This window comes from Anser cygnoides, chromosome 2 (genome assembly GCF_040182565.1).
Source record: "Anser cygnoides isolate HZ-2024a breed goose chromosome 2, Taihu_goose_T2T_genome, whole genome shotgun sequence".
Taxonomy (NCBI): domain Eukaryota; kingdom Metazoa; phylum Chordata; class Aves; order Anseriformes; family Anatidae; genus Anser; species Anser cygnoides.
In genome coordinates, this window is record NC_089874.1 from 142,751,961 (window position 1) to 142,774,942 (window position 22,982).

General features: G+C 37.9%; 1 protein-coding gene across 1 annotated transcript in view; it reads left to right on the top strand.

The window, feature by feature from the left end:
- Nucleotides 1-22,982, top strand: part of RIMS2 (regulating synaptic membrane exocytosis 2) — a 469,801-nt gene that overhangs the window by 206,500 nt on the left and 240,319 nt on the right.

A 22,982-nucleotide genomic window follows, 5' to 3' on the forward strand; every position in this document is an offset into this window, starting at 1 on the left:
GACTTTCCAGGTATGGTTAGTAAACGAAGCAGCACCACTGCTTAGGCACTCCTTGTGGCAGTGCCTTCATGCCCACAGTCCACTCAAGTGCTGGCCTGATGAGACCTGCCACAGTGTACCTTGGGCATGCTGGGGCTGGCCCCACACCCAGAGCGCAGGCGGTGGAGATGACCTGCGCTGCAGATGGGGCCCCTTCCACCTCCTCTCCTCTCAAACATTTAAGGGTCCTGAGGTACAGCAGTTCTTCACAAGTCCCTGAAAAACCAGGGTTCCAGCAAGACACAATCTCAGATGGAAAAAAGAGAATTCTTTCATGGAAATCTTGGTGCTTGATAGCTCTAAATACTGCTCTAATTTGCTCTAAATATGAAGTAGGACATAATGGATTTTCCAATGGTGGTAAACAGTTCAGGCGTACGTGTGTACCATGCTCCCAGCCACCTTCCAGAGCACCCGTGAGTGGTATCAGCTTGCACAGGCGGTGACTCGACATCTGATGTGGGTGGAAGCTGTGGTGGGGAATGCAAACGTGTTTCTGCGTTCTCTCAGCAGTGTGGTTCTGAAGTTTACTGTTTGCTTTTGCTACTCTGTTATTAAAACATCATAGCTAGATGGATGACCATTTTTATTATCATAGGAAATCGTATGCGTAACATGTGGATAGATAGGCTCCAGTGTTCTCATATGCTTCAAGTCCCTCAGCTGTTGACTGAAAGCTCCAGAGCACAAGTTGTGTGAGTAAAAATGTATATTTGCAGGACAAGGGTCAATATGCTGTTCTTTGTAACTAGGTGCACTAAAAACATGGATATATAACCTTGCCTTGGCTGTATTACACTCTTTTTTTTTTTTTTTTTTTAAAAAAAAAAGGATTAACTGCACTTTTTCATTACAGAAGTTAAAAACGTCATTTCTGAAACAGGACATTCTTGTTATTGCAAAAAAAAAATATTATCAAATTTAAATCAGTTTAGCTTTTTTCTAGAGAATAAAGTCTATCTGGAACCTCTCAAACCCATATGCTCTTGTCACAAACGAAAATGTATGGTAACTCGTGGATGAGGAAAAGAAAGCATGCTTTCAGTGTGCTACTGCAAGAACAGCGTACGGCTTCCATGAGCAGAGCTGCCACACAAGTGGGATACCGTCACAGTGCTTGCACTTCTCAATTCCAAGAGATAAAGGACCTGATTTCAGCCCAACTTGTGCCAGTTCCGTACATCTTCAACTTTGACTTCAAAGTTACACTGAGCTAAATTAGATCCGAATGAGGTCATTGTTTCTAAAAGCTGCTTCGTTCAGGTTAGAGAGTTCCTGAAAGTCTAACTTCGGTGGAACAAATGGGAATGATACTAGAAGGCAAAATTTCAGGACTGAGCTGCAGCACTTGTCATGAACTCAAGAACAAGCTTTGAAATTCCACTCAGTCTCAGTATGAAGATTCTTTAGATTTTGAAATATTAAATTTTGAATACTCATAAGAATAATTGATTATTCATTCAAAACTGAAAAAAGTTTGTCATGTTTTATTAAAACCTGTATTTAAGGCAACTGCTACATTTCTTATTATTTTACTTAATATTGCAGTGTAAGGGAACGTTTTTTTTTTTTTGCATTTATAAAGAAACCCTTCTTTTCCATGAAGATCTTTACATTTTCTGTAAGGAAAATGTGATTTTAATATATAAAGAGTTTGACTGGAAATTCAGAATTCAATTTTTCTAGTTTTTTTCCAGCCTTCTGCTATTAACTTATGTCTCTGTCTTAGCTGTATAGATAGGAAATATTAACTGATAAGAAATACTACACTTTTCCACTTACATGTGCTTGAACAATAGAAGAAAATGCTACTTTTAAAGTATTACTTACAACATCAAACGAGAAGGATCTTACTACTTAAAATATTAGTAATTGACCATGACAGAATATAGAGTTTTCCTAAAAAAATAAATAAATTATGTAATATGAATAGATGGTAGCAGAACCAAAATGTTTAAAGCTGTGGAGATTTCTAATAGTAATGAACTGCTTTGCAGTATTTTTGCCAAACCTTCTCCTACTTAGACACTTGTACGTTCCTTAGGAGACAGAGGGAAGTGATGCAATCTTCTGCAGCATTTAGATGGATCTACTGTGTAACGTTTTTTAATTTGCAGTCACCTAAACCTGGCATAAGCCAACAATGTCCCCCACAGAAAGACTCTGCCATTTCCCAGTTCTTGACCGTGTATTCCCATCCTTATATCACTCCTGCTCTGCCGGCAGAAGCTTTCAGGCAGGTACCTACAGCAGCAAGTCAGAAAACTTTTGTAGGGTAACACTAATTAAGCAAAACGATGGTAAATACTAACATGTGAAGCCCCTTGATAAAATTACATCAAATGTCATATTAGTGCATAATAAAAAAAATGGTGTGTAGCTGATTATGCCATACCAGAATCTCAGGATAGACAGGGATATGTTGAAGTATGGAAGAAAAAGTATTTTCACATAGTAGTCAGAGAAGACAGGATATTTTCTCAAAAGTAAATGGACATGAAGAATTTCATAGCACTCTGATTCCAACAAAAAATCTAATAGTTTTATTGATTAAAATATTGACTAAATTACAAACTTAACCTTCTATACACAAGTGTACAGAAACCATTAGAAGTGCAATTCTTTATTCTGTGTCCTTTTACTCTGGAATTTTGCTGGAACTACAGCTATAGCAAAGTGCTGTGCTGGCACCAGATTTATTCTTTCCTGATATGATGTAATGGAGGGACTATGAGTTATTACTAAGGTATTTCTGTGCATTAATTGTAGTTATTTATGCTTCCAGATGAGATTAAGTTGATTATTCATAGCACTACATCATTTTTAATATTTTTAACTTGCAGAGAAATGTTTATTATTGGCATTGATTTTCAGTTTATATTTTCATAATACTAACTACACCATGTATTTTGCCCTGGAAATGGTCTTTTTTTTTTTTTCTTTTTTATTCTGAAGGTAAATATATACATATTTTTTTTCAGTTAAAACTATAAGCCATTGAATTGTCTGAGCTACCATTCTTAAATGTACCATAAAAAGCATTATGACTTTCTATGAGCACTCTTACCTTTTTCAAATGTCAGTAGAAAACAAGACACTTACATTTTTGTTTAAAAATGTTTTTCAACTGTCCTTTCGCATCTTGACAGCTAGAATATATGCTGAATAAACTTAGTATATATTCACTGACCTTTTGCTGTGAAAAGCAATGAAAGAAATTACTGTCCAAATATGCCTGGAAAGGGGTTGATCCTAAGAAGGCTTCCTGTGGAGGTGGTTCTTAACCTTATTTAACCCAGTCCTCTTACTTGTACTCAAAATTTGTGTTTAAAAAAGTCAGAATCTTAGGACGTGTGGTCCAAGTGTTGCAACAGCCGTAAGTGCCTTAAATTCATAAGGAGTTGGCAGAGATGAGCTAAAATGAAGACTGCTGGATACTGTGTAAAACACTTGGTTCTTTACAGTGCCGCGATAGAACAAAATGCCATCATGGAATTTCTCTTGAGTTTTCTGAACATTTAGCTAAATACTGTAGTGTTTGTAATCTTTTCACAGAGGACTCTCAGCAAACAGAAATACCAACAGCAGGAACAATGACGTGATGTCTCCCGAAGACAGGGAACATGCATTTTTCAAATTATAATTTTCTTCATAGTTTGGTGAAATCATTGTTCTTCCAGTAAAACAAAGCACTCAGACCTATCTGTCACAGATCTAATGCCTGGATTAGACTCGGTGTCATTTTAAATTACGTTAGTACTTTCCTGTGGCATATTTAAATTGATTTTTGCAGGTAATGTTGCCGCTTCCCAAATTAACCATCAGAAACATAAAGGGCCATTGTCAAATAATTTTACTTAATTAATTTTACAAAGGAATTAGCTGAGAGTATTCTGTCAGTAAAGCAGCATGATTTTTTTTACAGTTTATTTAAAAAAGTAAGGATTTGTCGTTTCACTTCTTTGAGGGTGGGGTAATCACATAAGGAGGTGGGGGAACAAGCAGGGTGAGCCGCGCACGTGCTGTGCCCCTACTGCCTGGGTTCCCCGTGCTCTGCCCGTTAGCCTCATTGCACAAACTTCCCAGACGTGCCCTCCCAGACCTGGAATTAGTCACAGAAGCACCTGGAGATTAAACATGGTACTGTCAAAGGCGAGAGCTGAATGCCCGCGTTCGCCACAGGAAAGCATATCCTTTCTGTATTTTCCCAATGCCCTGTCCTGGCACAGGGGTGAGCCCAGCAGCCCGGGGCAGGACCGCCACAGAAATTTCCTTCAGAACTTTGTCTCCTTGGCATGTCACAGCCCCGAGCTGCTGGCCGGGTTTTGGGCGAGGATGAAGCCATTCTATGACCCTACAAAAGGCTGTGCCTCCCCGCTGCCCCACCAGGGAAGATCAGCCTGCTGGATGGTGAGTGGCTTTGAAAATCAGACCGCCTGGTTAGGGAGATGAATATTGACTGAAGAACTGAATTTCACCCTATTATTTCAAATACTTTCTGGCTTGTTCCAACAGTAATGTTTTCCTGAAAATATATTTAAAACCCCTTAAATGTGTTTCGAAATTTTTGATGTCTTCTGTTAATTTCAAAGGATCAGTAGTGTGTGTCTTTCATGGCGATTCATGGCTTTGATATTAAAATCCTGATTTTAGGGGCAAGATAGAAAAACCTTGATGTAATAAAAAATGGCTTTTTTTTTGATAATTGAGAAAAAATCAAATAGAACTGGCTGAAGAGAATTGGCTCATTGCAGTATATCAAATTGATAACAGAACTGAGGTTCTGTTGCAAAGTCGCATTGAGAAACGTATTTTGCCATGGAATACAAATACCTACATCTCTCCTGAGTGAAATATCATATATGCTAACATTTTCCACCCTTCCTACTGAACTAATCCTATCTGTCATGGAAAGGCAAAAAATTATTGCACAGAGAAAACAAAAATCAACAATAATGTTTAGCAGATCATTGTTCTTTCTTGGCATTCCTTTTTTAGTTATAAAGTTTTCTACTTGGCTTTGAAATGTGAAAGCAGTTGGAAATTATAATTGATGATTTATTTCTGGAAACATTTCCAATAACACTTATCAGTTTGTACTGTAAAAACGCTTACATTCCTGAACATCCAGATGTGCTAAGGACAAAGCCAGTCTCCAGTGTTTTGGTCCTAGCAGCCAGGTGATTATGTTTGGGCATTGTTGTTTGGTAAATGAACCATTATGGGGAGAAGTGGATAGAGAGATATCCCATAAAAATTTGGTAGACTTCCTTGTGACCATTTTTAAATGGAGGCCTGCTCCCACTTTGTATAGCCCACCTAAATCTTGACAGTCATCAGTGGTGCTTTCCCCCTTTTTACTGAATTTGTAATTTTTCTCTTGAATGATTTTCTTTCCTCCCCTCATTTTGAAGCCTGGTAATTTAGGCAATTATTTGATGGATCATGCTGCAGCACTTACAGGCTTCCAGACTTCAAGAGACTATTAAAACAGTTTATTTCAGTTAATATTTAACATTCCCTTGGTAAATTGTCACATGTACTGGTGGGAGCAGCACTTTGGATTTCACCATTTCACCTCGTTGATTAACTTGTTGTAAAGGAAAATTTGAGTGACATTTATGAGCATGGAGATGTGAGTGAGTGAGAGGGGCATGTGGTTCTGGCTTACATCTCATCTGTTTTAGTTTTCAATAGGAAACTGAATTTAGTAGCCTGTGTTCATGCAGCAGTATGCAGCAGCATTCTCTAAGTATTCTCTACAGTAGGATATTCCTTTGAGATTTGCAAAGGTAGGCAAACTGACTGAATCCACACATAAGAAGTACTTGTGCCATCCACTGAAGTTAGACCAGACTGAAGGCAGGAATTCTTAGGGCAACGTGCTCAGGTCAGTGTAATTCTGGAGAAACATTCCTTAAGAAATAGTTCAAGTGTTTTTATTTGCAGCCTTCCTGATCATTTAGATTGTGATCATCTTTTAGGGCCATCGTTACATAATCTGTTTACTTGGAAAATGGAAATATATGGACATTAGTTACATAATCTGATTTAAATAAGAATCAAAAGTTTTCATCACAAATTTCTATGTTTTCTGTTACGTATATTTATAGGCCATCTTTATATACATCTGTAATAACAAGGAAAGGTGTAGCTTGTCAGCCTATGTTGGATGCCCAGGTATTACATAGTATCTTCTCTAAGATGTGACTGCATGAAGTATTTTTTATGGGATTTTACAAATTTTAAGAACTTTAATATTTCTTCTGTATTTTATAATTCAACTTTATTATTTTTTTTAATCTCAGCTTTGAAAATCTGGCAACACTGAGAGTTTCTAAAAGCTGAGGTTCTTTGAAAATTGGACTGTTCTGTTTTCATCCTGCAGTTTTAGTGCACTTTAAAAGAAGAGAATTACAACAGAAAGCAATTTTTAAAAAGCCAGCATAATGTTGCTGTAAAGGAATTGAATTTGTTCTTGAAAGGTTTTGACTGCTGAAGGCCGCCAGAGTTAGGTTTGAACTTCAGGCTGATCCAGGAACAAATTTATGAGGCTGTTATTGTATATAGAAATAGTATAGAAAATATATTTAAGAGGCTGAAAGTTCCTTGTTTTCAGGCATTCATAATCTATTGACTGAGGTCCATCACTGTGATCCTTTCCAAAAGCCAAGGCTATTCAGTAGCTGAAGACTTCATAGATGTAATTCAGTGTAATTAAGGCTAACTGCAGCATGTTTTCTGCTATTTTTTATATTCAGTATTGCAAGAAAGGAGAAATAAAATCAATCAAACCCAGTAATTTTATTGTAAGACTATAAAGTTATTGCAGAAACGAAGTCCAACAGAGTGGCTGAACCAAAGTAAAGCCCTTGTTAAAAGCTGAGAAGACACCAAGTGTGCATCTCACCGCCAGCAGTGAGCAGGAGAGCACCCACCTTCGTGCTGGAGTGTGGCTCAGCTGCGGTGAGCCCACAGGCCATCGCTGTCTCGAGCAAAAGCCCCGTTCCTCATTCTCTCCCTTGCTCACTGATCTGGACCAAATCCAGTATCTGCCTGACTGTAGTGAGCCAGTTTAGGTCTACCACTATACTGGTAAAAAACTGAACCATTAAAAAAAAAGTACAGTCTTCTTTCAGCTCAACAAGCTGAAGTATTCCCATGGTAGTTTGCAGTGATACCATCACTGGCACAAAAGCACAGTCACGCTGCTGGGAGCAGCATGAGATGGGGAATGAGACAACCTCCTTCAGTGGCAATGAGCTGTTGGATACCTCAGCCATCCGATGCATTTGCACTAAGCAGTAAATCGCAGCATGACTTTCAAGCGCCAGCAACATTATAGGCAAAAATACAAATTCTGAAGGGTGAAGCATGTGATGGCCTGAGAGGTGATAACGTAGATGTGGAATTCATGTTTTCTTAAAATCGAGACTACATATCTTACCTAAGGATAGGGCTGCGCTGCAGCTGCAAGTGTGACCGCAGCTCGTCTTGCCAGATGAGAGCGAGTTGAGGGCACCGGCTGAAGTACTGGCAGCACTGAGCTGCAAAAAATGCTAGCTGCTGGCAATACGCATGTGGGGAGCCTGCTCTGAGCTGCCATGCCCACCTCCTTGTTGCTGCCGAGGCTGATAGTGGTGTACAGATGCCCTATAAGCGGCTTTTCACTTCTGGCCTCTGGAAGAAGCGGTGAGCTTGAGCAAATCAGCATCTATATGGCACCTTTCTAAGATCAGGGAAAGCACCTACAAAAAAGCAGTAAGTTGCATTACTGCTACATTAAGTTCACAAAGTTTAAAAGAGTAAGCAGTTATGGCAAACTTTGTATCAGGAAAATGTATGATATGCTCAGTGCTGTTGCCTTTCTCACTAATAGTTTTTTGTAAAAGGAAAAACACAGTAAAAATAGATACAAAAGAAGGCATCTTGATATGATTTCCATTCAGCATTCTCCAAACCTTATTTTCTGTTGCTACACACCCTTTTTAGCTGTAAAAAGTGACTGAAAAGTGGGTGTAAAACATTACCATTCTGATTGCCCGCGTTAACTAACACCTTCCATGTATTCACTTTGCAGTAGATCAGATGACTGGACTAGGAGCAGTGCAGTGGAAGATGAAAGCTGTGTTTTTCAGAAGTGCTAAAGTTTTGGTGCATTTATGAAATTCAATGAGAGCACAGAGTGCTTAGTCAGCAGTTTTATTCCTTTTAAATATCTGGAAAGAGACTTGTACATAGTGCCCTACCTCTTTGCATTTGTGTCACGCGAGTGTGAAATCCCATCACCCTGTGAAGGCGATGACCTTCAGTTACTCTGCACAGATGCACATCGCTGACCATTTTAGGGAGCTGAGGGGACCTGAAGTTGGCTGTTTCTTTTTGTGGGTAACAGCAACAATATGCTGTAAATGCACTATGAAAGTACCACATAATAAAACAACTTAATTACTAATTATAGGTAACAGTTACAGGTTACCTGGACTGTTTGTGAGGCCGCACCTCAACTGCTGTATTCAGTTTTGGGCCCCTCACTACAAGAAGGACATCGAGGCCCTGGAATGTGTCCAGAGGAGGGCTACGAAGTTGGTGAAGGGCCTGGAACACAAGTCCTGTGAGGAGCAGCTGAGGGCACTGGGGTTGTTGTGTCTGGAGAAGAGGAGGCTCAGGGGAGACCTTATTGCTCTCTACGACTACCTGAAAGGAAGTTGTGGGGAGCTGGGGGTCGGCCTCTTCTTACAGGTAACTAGTGATGGGAGTAGAGGGAATGGCCTCAAGTTGTGCCAGAGGAGGTTCAGGTTGGAAATGAGGAGACATTTCTTCTCAGAAAGAGCAGTCAGGCACTGGGACGGGTTGCCCAGGGAGGTGGTGGCATCACCGTCCCTGGGGGTGTTCAAGGAAAGGTTGGACGTGGTGCTTAGGGACATGGTTTGGTGGGTGACATTGGTGGTAGGGGGATGGTTGGACCAGATGATCTTGGAGGTCTTTTCCAACCCTAATGATTCTATGATTCTAAATAAGTAAATACAAACAACAAAAAACAATCAACCAACCAACCAACAACCAAACCCAAAGCAAACAGACCAACCAAACCAAACAACAACAACAAAAACCCACAAAAACTCTAAAACCAAAACCAAAAACCCAACAACTTGTAGCACTACTTTATATTAAGACTTCCTCAGACTCTTACTCAGTGGTTGTTCCATCTGTAGTTTTTATCTCAGTGAGATTTGATGTTTCTGTTGCAATTTTCCTTGCTGGATTTGTGCTGCAGGCTTTTTTTAAGTTGTTGATTTCTTAAAAAAAAAAACACAAACCACAACATTTCAGAAAAAGTAATTCAACCATTTTGAAGGATGAGTCCTGAGGAAAATGTCTTCTTTCATCTGTGTTAAAATGCTTAAAACACTAATTTAAATGGTGCATCACCCTCATTCTGAGATGTGCATTTTGTCTCTGTGAAAGTTGGCACACAGTTGGCTGCATTATATTTCTTTGAAAAAAAGAAATCAATTCACGTAGGCTTAGGAAAGAATTGTTAGTATTCAGTTGCTAATATCTGTGGCTCTACTGAATTTGTTGAAGGTTCTCATAGCTCCTATGTATAACCACAATAGATAGGGACCTTTCCTAAAGAACTGTTAACTAGTTTTCTCCCAGGAAGGCAAAGACACAAGGATTTTCCCTCTAAGTGCTCTGGACTGAGGCAGTACAGGAGTCCAAAAGAAAGACTATATATTTTTTGTTCTTGACTTACCTTCTACATCCTGCTAAGCCTGGAAGGGAGAAACAGTTTGTTCACAAAGTGGACCAAAGCTAATTTCAGGATGAAAACTACTAAACTGGGGCATGAATTCTGTGAGAGGGGAAATGGAGAGGGGAAACTGCCCCCAGGAGTTGTAGGGTTGGGCAGAAAGCTGTGGGAGTTCCTTACAGGGACTGGGAAAAATTGCATGTTAAATATTGCTCAGATAGTACTTTTTGTAATTGACTTAAGCTCATTACCCTAATTTATTTTGACTTGTTTAAATATTGTTTCTTGAGTAAATTCGTATGGTCAAGGCCTCTGATACTAATGCACTAAGCAGTGTTATTGTTAAATAGTTTATTCAGCAATAACGCCATAGAAACTCTCTCCTGTTCACCATTATGTACTATAGCAATGGGATCAGCAAGCTAACAAAGCAGAACTTCAGATACCAGTTTCTTTGAAACAAGTTTTTGTATCTTTTTTGTTTGTTAAAATATTTCATCACTCTTCTTTTTGCTCTTGTATACAGTTTGATGAGTATTTCTTGTTCTTTAGGTCCTTCTAGCTGGATGGTTTGTCTCTTAACTTCCTTTTGAAAATTCTACTGCCGCAAAAGTGGACATTATTAAAGATTTATCTTTGTATAAGAACAGTTAGTACAGTTGGCAAATCTCTTCTAATCATATTTGTCAAGATGGGCTGTAAATAATTTTGAAATGGGCTGTATAATAATGAATAACACAAGAAAATTCAACTCAATTGTAGGAGATAAATTGATGAATTTGCATTTTCCCCTCCATTTCAAGCTTTGAAGACATATTTATCAGTAGGTCTTTACTTATCATGTTTGTTTATTTAATATGTAACTGAGGTTATATATATACAACAGTTCCCCAGAGCTCTTCTGTGCTTGGGACACAGCTAGGGCTCTCAGCGTGACGCGTGCTGGACGGATACAGCTGCAGTCCCACAGTTGCACAGCTGCGGTTGATCTGTATCAAAGCAGCTTGAGATGTCCTAGTGTTCATCGGAAAGGTAAATACGCTTTTGCCTCTCCAGTTTCCACTTAGGTGAGGCGAGCTGTGGTGCAGAAATGTTCTGGTCCCACAGCTATATGCCTAGAATTGGGTTATTGGAAAACAGCAGGCATTTTCAGTCCTGTGCTACCCCAAAACTTTTCTCGTGCTGGCCAGCTCATCAGGTGGCTAGCTAAGCCCACTTGGTGGCATAGGAATGAGCAGCAGGACTTTGCCAAGGCTCTGGATCTGGCCCACCTGGGAGAGGTTTAAATTTGATAATAATGTAGCATAATCCAGCAAATGCTTTGGCTACTTGTTCCTGCTAAAAATAAAGCAGATTTTGCTGAACTAGACAGCCACATCAGATCATGTACTTGCAAACTATTTATGATGAAAACAGAAGCATAAAATAGTAGCTGCATTTCCATATTACAGGCTAAGATGTACTCAAGAGGGCCCTAATCCTTGACTACTGCTTTTAGGTACTATTGACATAGGAGAAATATATTGCTGACTGGAGTCCAACTTGGTCAACTGTCGAAGCTTTATTCGGCAGAAAAGCTCTCCTTGTGTAGTATATCTGCTGTTTTTTCTAAACCATTTTGATAGTTTTGTGGAATTTAAAATGAATGATTACCATTACAGCATCTAATATGGTCAGCTATTTATCACAGTCCATTCAATGCCATGCCGGTAATTTGTTAGTGAGCTCAATAACTTGTATGACAAAAGAACATCCTGTATTTGATCAAAGTGCATTTCTTGAAAGGCATCCAGCATTTGTGTGGAGGAGAGATGAGAATCTATGATGTTTCGTAATAGTTCATTTCAGTAGGTGATTTCTGTTGTCATTTAAGGTGAGAATTTAGATTCCAGACATTCGTCTAGCTTTACATGTGTTTTAAAACTTCATCTTGAAAGATACAGAGGCTTAATTTTATGCGTTCTAAACCTGGTAAATCAGTGGGATTATTCATAAAGTATAAATTTCTGCATTTGCCTAAGACTGCGTGGGAACAGAAATGGGGTGCAACACTCATACATACATGTAATCTGGGCTTCTAAGGTTGCTCCAAATGCCAAAACCTCAGTTTGTTAACAGTTTGGGTGCACCTTCATTAATAATTATGAGGACTTGAGCTGATTCAATGCATAAAATATTCTTAGTTTGATCCCTAGACAGATCTCCTAACTACTCTGCTCTGGAGTTAATCTGTGTGTCTTTTCCAGCTTACAATGTAAGGAGTTTTGAATTCAGAAGATACGAAGACATAAGCAAAGAAAATAACAATGTGTTTCAATTAAAGAATAACATTTCCGTTTGAAAATGCACTGGGTTTTGTGTTTTACATCAGCTGGCTGATTTACTTTAGGTTTTTGATGTAGTCACTTAGATGTTCTGAGTTAGCAAACCTGTAAATGGATCAGTATTATTGTAAGAAAAATACTGAAGAGTAAGTTAAAATTAATATAGGAAAAGATCTACAGAAAAGAGAATGCTAAGTGGTTTTTTTTTTCAGCAGAAAAATTTGAAAAACAGTTGCATTTAGATTATTTGCTTTCCTGACATTTAAAGTGAGGATCCAAGAAATCAGAGGATAGTAGTTATGGTTATCATTATCATACCAGTGTTAATAGAATATGTTATATGATGCTATGATTAAACTATTCATTTTATTAGAAAAAATATACTTAGTGAATTTAAAATCAGTGAGGGAAGACATTGCTAAAATTATATGAGAAAATATGGATTCTAAAATTATATTTAATAAAATATTCATTAAAGATTCATTATATACTTTAAAATTAGAAGTCTGCTTGGTATTTAATTTGTAACTGCTTGAAGTTCAATATCGTATTTCTACTGTATGCAAATCTAAAAGCTGTCATACTTTGCCATTATATGTTCAGATAATATTTAGAAGAGAAAATACAAGAATAGCAGTTATGATAACTGAAAGCCAAGTATCATAGAAAGAAAATAAAAGAGCTAGATTTCATCGTGCATTTCTCAATGAATTTATCTGTCAAAGAGTGAGAGTAGACATGAAGTATTTTTCCTCTGGACTGCAGAAGAACTTGTGTTCTTTCAGATTTTTTCTTAACCATTCCACTGTACAAGAAGGAGAAATACGCTTATAAAAGGGTGCAGACTATGCGGTTTGATTACAATTAATTACTTGGTGAAAGGAGGATAAACTGGCTTTCCTCAGGGGGGACTGATGTAGCTCTCTCCTGCCAGCTGTTTTAGGGCAAGTGCTAAGCTTTTGGTGGTAGACGGGATCCTGTTGCAGGCTGATGTGGACATATTTCCTGACAGTGGCTGATGTGGACATGTTTCCTGACAGTGTGACATGCTGTAGCCATTTTTGTGCTGCACCCATTAATCCCAAGCCTGAAAGAGCAGGGATTGAAATGCTTTGCAGAAGTATTCTCTATCTTAAAGCAGTTGCAGTGAACCAAAGCAAAAAAGATAGAGTTTAGGGAAACAGTGATTACTCAACAAACTCAGCCTCATATAACTTGTAACGCCTTTCCATGTAGAAGTAAGTTACTGAGACTATTACAATAAATCATGTATTTCGTTTGCTAAAAAGAACAGAATTTTCTAAGTGTCTCTAAGATTGATGCATTCTGTAACCTGGATTGGCTTCAATTATTATCAAGATGCGAGTGGGTAAAATTAACACTTGAGCATATTCAGAGTTAACTGCTGGCCTCGTCTGTGCTCTGAACCAGTGGGGCATCGCCACCACGTGTGGGTACGTGACTAAGCTCAGCAGAGTGGCTGGTCTTACTGACATGACCACGGTCTGCATCGATCCAGCGATGCTGTTCCAGTTGAGGGCTTGTTTGTGCTTTGTTGGCAGATGCTGTAAAAGTAAGGACTTCACATCTGACTGTGCAGATAATATCCTGGATGGGTTTTAGGTCTAATCTGAATAGGCAGAAGCCCAGGATAACCAGGGTTGGTGAAATCGCTATAGCCCAGCTGCTTATTTTGCATGCTGAGCCTACTATTGCCACTGGAAGAGAGGTTAGTGCTGCTGCAGGGGCGACTGGATGAGCCCACCGGTCTCTTCAGGCTGCAGTGACAGCCATGGCCTGGACGAACAACAATGGGAACAGCAAACGTGGCTCTGGATATATCTTCACCCTCAGTTTCCAGCTCCATCTCTTCTGCTTTCCTGAGCCTTACTGTGGGCCACCACTAGCCCTCTGCAGAAAAAATTAGGTCTGCAAAGTCGAGAAACTTTGCTTTGGCTCTGTGTGTACCTGCTAACACTGCTCACACCCTGCAGGACAGAGTGGGTTAAAGGGCAAGTAGATGTATTTCTAATGAAGTTTAACAGGTCATAATCTAAACCAGCATATTGACCTGGCTCCCTTTCACTCTGTAGATGATACCCATTATTAGGATACAGTATGGGAATAATACGTTTCAAGGTACTACTTTGGTTTCACTATTGCAGCAGCAGAGCAGTTCATTATGGTTTGTGGGGTTTTGATAAAGGGTTTCCTTCTACCAGAAAAATCATAATTGTTCTGTTACTGCTATTGACATCTATAACAGACAAGCAGAAAATGGTTCAATTTCTGGAATATGGAAGTTAAATAATGAATCAATGTCTTTTTCTTTAACATTCTGAAACATTCTCAGAGCAAAACAGTAACTGCTGAAGGGACTCTCACAGGCACTAACTGTTATTTGGGGGGAGGACAGGCAATGAAATGAGGTGTTTTGGCTTGGTTAATGTTAATGCTATTTCTTCACTTTAGAATCATGGTGCCAATAAAAAGGGAAGAGGGAAGATAAAGAAATACAGAAAGTCTGTTCTTGTTGATTGCTTTGTTCAGGACTACGCAGAGGCCTCCTCAGAGTATGGCTGGGCCTTCACCTCCAGCCCGCCGTTGGGGCCCGCTCCGCGTGCCTCAGCCTGTTCTCCTGTCCTTTTGTTACCAGCTTCGACAATATTGCTTACTAGACCTGAGCTTCTCATAGTGGTCATGGTGGTGGCGATACCATGAAATCAGTTCAAAAGCTGAACAGTTTTAGAAGTGGTTATACAGAAGTCAAGGAAATGGCAAGAGAGAGAACTGAATATGGGGAAGGAATGGCAAAAACGTGGTGGTGATTGTGACCGTCTGTCCACCTCACAGGTTTCTGCTCTGGCCCGTGTAGCTGATCATCACAAACAGCTGTGCCTGCACGAGTGGTGGGGAGTAAAGCAGTCTGAAAGTAAGGGTTTTGCTGCCAGGATGCCGAGATTTGACCCGCAGATCCCTGGCGGCCAGCGGTAGCCCTGTAGCAGTGAAAGCCCGGCTCTGGGGAAGTCAGCGGGAGTTTTCCTACTGGCTTAAGTGCAGCCAGGTTTCAGTCTAAATGTTGGGAGAGGCATTATCACCGATCATAATGCCATCAAACTAACTAATCCTGGTGCAAGAAAATACATTTCCTACATTTTCTTTCTAAGTACATTTTATACTTTAATTTGAAGAGTTTATGCACACTTTTAGACTTTAAGATTATTTTCTATTAAATTCACCTGCTCAGGATATATTTGGCTGCCTTGTATTTAGCAGGAAAAACTCTCGTAAGCATCAGTTGGAATGAAGATTTATGTTTTAATTACAAAGATGAATCTAGTTAATCTAGGTGCCTTCAAATGAACCTGTTTTAACAAATGCGGATGCTCAGCCTCTGTCTTGCTAAGATTAGTGCTTACAGCCTAGATTCTGCTGGTAGAAGCCGATAGAAGCTGACCATGACACTAATGCAGTTTCTGATGGTGTTAAGTGGTCATTTACTCAGATTTCTTAAGACATCTTCTCAAGTAAAGCAAAAAGAAGCTGACAGAAAATTTTAATGTCAGTCACAAGGATGAGTCAATGAACTGTTAAGCAGTGAAGAAATATTTAAAATATCCGACTAGCACATTTATGTGCAGGATCCACATAATACCTAGAGTTTATTGTGCTTCATATTTTTAATTATACAAAACTTTAAAAAAGAAATCAAGAAGAAAGTATTCTGCTTGCTTATGCCCTATCAATGAATGTGTGTATTTTTTCCTAACTTTTATTTAGAAATAGACTTGAAAAAAATATATATTCAGGAAGCCACAATTAGGCAACTCTTTAAGAAGAAAAATGTAGTTATTTCCTTTAAAAGAAAATAATAAATCAGATTAATAGTATTATAAATCTTTGCTCACAGTAATGATGGAGAATTGGCATACCAGCTTAAGTCTGTTCTCAAATGCCTGTGCAAATGTGGCTAAGTGAAGCGTTCGTTCATCTGCCCTGAAAGTCATCTGCACATCATTATTAATTGCATCTGTGCTCAGACTGTAACTTTTTGTAAAGCTATGCCTCATCTTTGATTGAAATTTAAAGCTTTTAGTCTTGTTTTCAAGTTCATTGATACTATGTGTAAGAGAAGGGGTTTGATTTAGATTTATACAAACACTCCCAGATGAGGGCCCTGATAAGTTATATTAATGATTGTTTGACAGTTTGTTATTATGAAGAATATTTAAGGAAAACATCATCACAAATATAGTTTCAGCAGTGCAAAAGAGAAGTATATTCATGGAAGAGTGATATTCAGGGCAGAAGAATTCAAACTGATGGTCGATTCAGTGATAGCAGATGCAGATTTGAAGTCCAGAGTTAAAATATCCCTGATAAGAAGGTTGTAAGGATTACGTCTTTTTATAGCCTCACACATATGACTAAGCACTAAAAACCATGTCATGCACATTTTTCTTTTTAAAGTAGGTTGTGTCATAACACTTGATTTATGGCATGAAACAATGTAGGACTGTAACACAGGTAGAAAGTGTACATATGACGTGTTCTGCTCCCTTGATGTGTATTCCTCATGGAACAAAAGGCACACAGTCTCAATAAATTATAGAAGAAAGAAAGGTAAGTAATGTTTTGCTCTTAGCTAAGATGCTTCTACTAGAAAATAATAGAACAGTGTTTTGGCATCAAAAAAATCTTAAGTATGATAAAGCTGAGATAATGTGATACTAGACTCTGAATTTTTAATGTTATGTTCAGTCAAAATGACAAGGAGATGCTGTAAGTGTTTAATCTAAACTAGTCTCCCAGTTTTCTGTCCCAGAATGTATTTTGCAGTTGCAGACATTTATATCTACAGGCACTTTGATTTCTCTTAACTAGTGTCTTGATTCAACTTCTTAATAAACAAACCATCCATCATTACCTTTTGTTTGACGTTACTCGCACTGGCACACGCAGAGTGTTTGCGATGGGATCTTAACCGAAAGCAGCGAGGAGAACAGCACAGCACATTCTTTGCTAAGAACGGAAAGGATAAGTGAATACAGACTTTGTAACGTAGTGCTCCTGCGCTGAGGTGAGCGTTAACAGGGCAGCCCTGTTAGTTGTGACCTTCCTTCTATCCTGTCATGCGTTTGAGTGTTAATAGCTTTCTTCATGAACGCAAATCGTAGAGGTTTGCCCCACGTGACAGTTGCGGTGTAACAGCTATCCACTGTGGAAAAGAATCAGGGAATATGACTGAAAACTGAGACCACAAAGAAAACTCCTTAGTACCTTTACGAAGGCTTTAAGCAAACTTGAATTTGTTGAGCAGTTTTAAAGACTGTCTTTATTGCTAGGTATACCTAGGATGCGGAAGATCTGTTAGTCAATGAAAAAATGATGCACTTCCCCCTTCTGTTTTCTTTTCTTGTTCTCCGATATCAATAACAAAGCATCTGCCCCACAGGAGCCCCGTAATCCTCTATAACTCAGGTCTTTGGGATTAGCCACCTTTTATCTGAATGCATTTCTGTGTCTAATCTTGAGTCTTTTATGTGTTCTTAGTCTAGTGTTAAACACTGCACTTAAGAATAGCTGTGTTGTGAGATATGTATATCACTGTTAAGATTTTAGTTTATCTTCTTCAAATTTTGATATTTCTTAACAGAGAGACTGGAGCTTTTTATCATGAAAAAAAAGGAGGCTGTTTGTAACCTAACTGAATTTCAGAAATAATCTGTCTCAGGATAAGACTTGATCAAGCGAAGTATTTATATTCACAAAAGAAATTAAAATAGGTTTGCATTCTAGAACTGGAAAACTTGGAGCCTTTTCATCATGGGCAAAATTTATGTTGATTTGCTCAAGATTTGTTCACAGTGGATTCATTTCCTTGGCATTTTGGTTGTAAAACATGTGGCAAGTTTTTTCCTAACGGTGATGCCAGCATGGTCCAATGCTATGAAAAAATGTGGATAATGAAATAATTGCAAAGTGTCACTGCCAGCCTGAGGAGGCAGAGTCACAGAGCAGAATCAGTCTGCTTTTTCTGGCACCCTGGTAAAGGAAAGGAGATAAAAAGAGTTGGAATGGTGAGCAGAGAAAAATTGAGGTAGCAAGGAAAAGGAAAAGGAAGGAAAATGGGAACTGTGTGGGCCTGGCAAGAGGCATTTACAGCAAAGGGAATTGGGACACTGGGATGATCTAGGGCTGCGCAGTAGGGCAGGAGGGCAGTAAATCCTGGCTGTCGCCCTAGATTTGCACCTAAGACTGTATAATTACAACACAGCAAACCGACTGACCGTGAAGTTAATGCCTGTCATTGACACGAGTAGGACTGTTAAAATGACTAAAAGCATCGCTAATAAAAAAAACGCCAAAGTTCTCTCATGACTGCTCACTGCGTGGCCAGTATAAAAGAAAAATGTCAAATTGCCTGGCTTGGGAAATTTGATTCTTTTATGGCGATTTCAGCTTCTTAAATACTGCTCTCAATTACTGAAATTTAGTGGTGGTTTGGTCCACTGTAGGATGGGATTCTAGATATTTTTGAAGAGAAAATGATTTGTAGTGGGGCTGGGGTGTATTTTTCCACTCCGAACATTTATCCTTCGGCTTGCATGTGTCAGATCAAACTAATACCACCTCTAACTCAGTGACTAAAATTAAGATAGATATAAGCAGTTTTGCATACGAAAAAGTAAATGTATACATCACTTCTTTCCTTCTCCTTTCTTTTTAACAAAGCAGTGATAAAGTTTTGAGAAAATAAGAGCCAAAATTTCCCCTAAAACTTATTAGATGCTGTTCTCTTAAATAATTATACACAAATTCCTACTTTTGTGTTCTAATAATCTGAAGATCTTTAATAAGAATGGAAGAAGACTAATAGATTTAAAAGTTCATGTGTCATTGTTTACTTATATATTTTGCCTGCAAATATTGTATGTTCATGAAGGTCATACATTTGTTGATTATTGTTAGGTTTCATTCTACCTCTGCTATATCATTGCTATGCTACTGTGATCAGATGACTTGGTTTTCCTTTCCTTATCTTTCCAATCCGAAGTACACTGTGAATGATACGAGCTGCTTCTTAGAGTGTTCTGAGATCTAAGGGTGAAATTTGCTCTATTTGTGTTAGGTGTAGAAAATAGAATATAACAGCAGTTCTGATGAGTCTGTAAATACATGTTAAATGCTACTAATTACATGCTAATAATACTGATTTTACAAAATCCCCAAATTTTGAATATGCGATGCCTATTATACCAGAGAAATTTATCTGTTAAGAACTTTATTGCAAACTTTGAAATTGCAGAACAAATAAGTTTATATATTCCATGCTAAATAATAACAGAAACATTAGTAAATTCAAGAATAACCAGAAAAATCCAACATTTCACAAATATAATAAAGATATATTTCCTGTTTGCTAAGCAAATAAGTCATTAGAAAAGATGAAGAATATATACTACACAATAATATAGCTTGTATTACAGTTTTTCAGGCTTTTTTTTTTTTTTTTTCCCCTCTGATATCTCTGCAGTGTTCCATGACACAGAGCTCAGAACTGAAGACAGAGTCAGGATAAGGAGAGGCAAAAGTGAGAACATGACACCATTTTCAATTTCTTAGTACTTGGTTTTCTGGCTTTCATGATTTATAACAACAGTTATTTTTATATACAACTCATTATGTCACTGTTAGTGGTAACTCCTATTATTATTTGATTTATATGCCATATAACTAAATTAGAACATGGAAGAAGGGCTGACTGAAATTATTTCTTTCTTGTTCAATGTAGAAATAGGGTAAAGAAGCGATGTGCTCATGAAGCTTATGACATTGCTTTCTTAGCACAGTAATATTCTTTTAATATAATCAAATGTTCTGTATCTTCTTTGGCTACAGCTGAAAGTGCTTTTTACCTCTGAAAGATGACTAAAATTAGCATCTTAGAGAAAAGACGTGCCATCGTGCTGTCCCATCCCATCTCCTCATTCTGCTGAGCTGTTTTTTACCGAGGTGCTTGCAGGCGCCCCAGAGGGCTTGGGGGATGCGCTGGCTCGCTTCTGCTTCCCAAACACCAGCAAAGTTCTGCTGGCAGAGAAGCTTGTTTTTGGACACGTGCAAGCCTGGAACGGCTCTGAGGATGCAGGTTGCCTTTATGGTGAAATCCGTGATGAGAAGTACCATTTAACTTTGTCATGTGGGCAGGTTTCATCCAGAAATCCTTTAGGGTTCGGTGTGGAATTCCACATTTTTGTAGTCCCTTTCAGATGAGCAGTGACTGGAAATCTCACTTCTAGTTGTAGTGGTGTTTGGTACCATTGGCTTTTTGCCTGGGACCTTGGCCTCTTTCTGGTGTTTTGTTTGCTGAAGTTTGTGTTTTGAAAGTAAGAGCTATGTGAGAGTTTCCACTGATGCCAGTTCCTAAGAAATTAGATGTTTGATTTCTTTTACCCAGCATCCTAGTTAAACATATACAACACTGCAAATAAAATGGCTGAAAAATACAAGCAATTGAGAGTGGTAATCCAGCCTGGGACGTGTATGTGGTATTTACTTTTGGCTTCTGGGAAGCTCTTCATTAAAATATGGAACTTACTTTAGAGAAGTGTTTTAGCATATGCATGAGAATACTTTTTGCCCGTAGTTGAAAAATACTTCAGCGTACAAAAAAGTGAATGCACTTTTCAATTTGAAATGTTAACGTGCGCTGCTATCCATTCTCCTCAGTCATGAATAATGAATGTGGGTGGCAGAGCAAAGGGCAGAATATGCAAGTCATGAATTCATAAGTCAGCTGAAAATTTCTCTATTTCCTTTGGAGGCATTTCTGTGGATTATGGTTATCATTTTCAGTAAGTTTAATGCTGATGCATGATCAAATCTAGGAATTCAGAGAACTGGTTTATAACTATAACTTACCCCATATTCTGCTGGTAGCTAATAATATGAAATAATATGGTAATACGAACTATATGAAATCAGTTTCTAGGAATAACTATTGAAAGAGTGCAGTATTTTTTTTAAATGGTGACTGTTGATAGTAATAACGCATCTGACAAATACTATCATTTTTCCTTATCCACTGCATTATGTTCTCCATAAGTTGCACAATACAGTGTAGATTTTTCAGAAAGTTCTAATGGGAAATATGCTGGGGACTTACTTGCATCATATGAGAATATTTAAATAATAAAAATACACTCGACAAACTTTGTAACAAAGCTGTATTCAATATCTGAAAAAAAAAGTTTTTTTTTTTTTTTTTTTACTGTAAGCAGAACTTTTTTACAATGAAGTTGTGGAAGAATTCCATTATCTGCTTACAAAATTATCTGCAACATTATCTGCTTACAAAAAGACCAAAAGGTTTGTGAATATTAACATAAGGCTTTTGTAACAATGCTACTTCACACATTTCAGCTTAGTAACCCATGTGACATTAGTTACCCAAGGCGTATTTTTTTGAAACTATAAAAATAATTACTCTTGACAGATGGAAGTGAGGTATACTTATTTTTATAGTATTTTATAATCTCCAGAATGAGTGTTGTATACATTTGAAGAAACATGTTTTTCCTCTCTATACAACAAAAGTATGTCCATGATTATACTTAGAATATTTATTTAATTTAATTAATGATGATACTTCCGTATCTTTCATATCCTTACTTCTGTGATGTTAGCTGGAAATAAAACAAAAAAATAAACCCCATCAACATATGCATTTAAAAAGGATATATTTATATAAAGAAAAAACAATTATTTTCCTAAGCCAAAGGTTAAAAAATACTGTATGTATATAACTTGAGAAATGCTGACCAGATTCTTGCTTTCATTTGTATTTTCAATGTCTGCTGATAACATTCTGGCTGATTTCAAAAAGAGATTGAGAACAGTATTCTGATGCAGTTAAATAGAACATGGTTCCTACTAAGGTACAATGAACATTTTTGAATATTGAAATAAATAATACTCAAATTGAGTTAAAAAATATGTATGTATACTCCCAAATATCACAGCTATAAGTAGATTAATTTTGTTCATATTATTAACACATTGGCTGACAAAATTTAATTTAAATCTGTTTTTATTGTATGGTGGAAATAGCTGAACTAGGCTGTTTTAATGTCATTTCTTTCTGTTTTCCTAATTACACTGCTAGAACGTGATTTAACTCAAAAGCAAATAAGAACTGTAAATAGGAGCTTTGTCAGAAAGTGCTAGTGTGAAACATTAAAGTCACTCTTAAATCTAAATTCAGAATGTGACAAAATAATCTCCTGCATACCAGCCTGAGGAGTCTCAACCCTGTGTGTTCACCTTTGAGAAGGTAATTGTACTTTTGTGCCCAGAATCAGAGCCCATCCCTGGTTACTTCTTCCCCAGAACTGGAGTCTGTATACGACATTGTTGTGTTTCAGAATCAACCATTCTGAATTAAAAAATGTCCGTAACCAGATTGCATGGTCAGCTGTATTTTTTATTCCTTAAATATTTTCTTTGTACCAATATCTGTAATTGGATTACTCTATTGTCTTTTTTTTTTTTTTTTTCAGCAGCATCTGCCTTTTTTATTGTAGGGAATGAATGTTAGCTGGAGAAACAAAGCAGATATTTATTCTTGTAATTCTTATTGAAAGAGCCTGGATTATTGCAGCTGTCCTTTTTTTTTTTTTTTTTTTATGGCCCTTTACAGCATGCTCATCACAGTAGTACGTCAGTAGCTCACATTCATTCATTTATTTCCGTAGGTGGAAGAGAGCTTTAATATCTCGATCTTACAGACTGGAAATCAATGGATCACTGTCAGAACAAAGCTTAGCATTCAGGTGCCTTGTATTTCAAGCTCGTTGCTCATT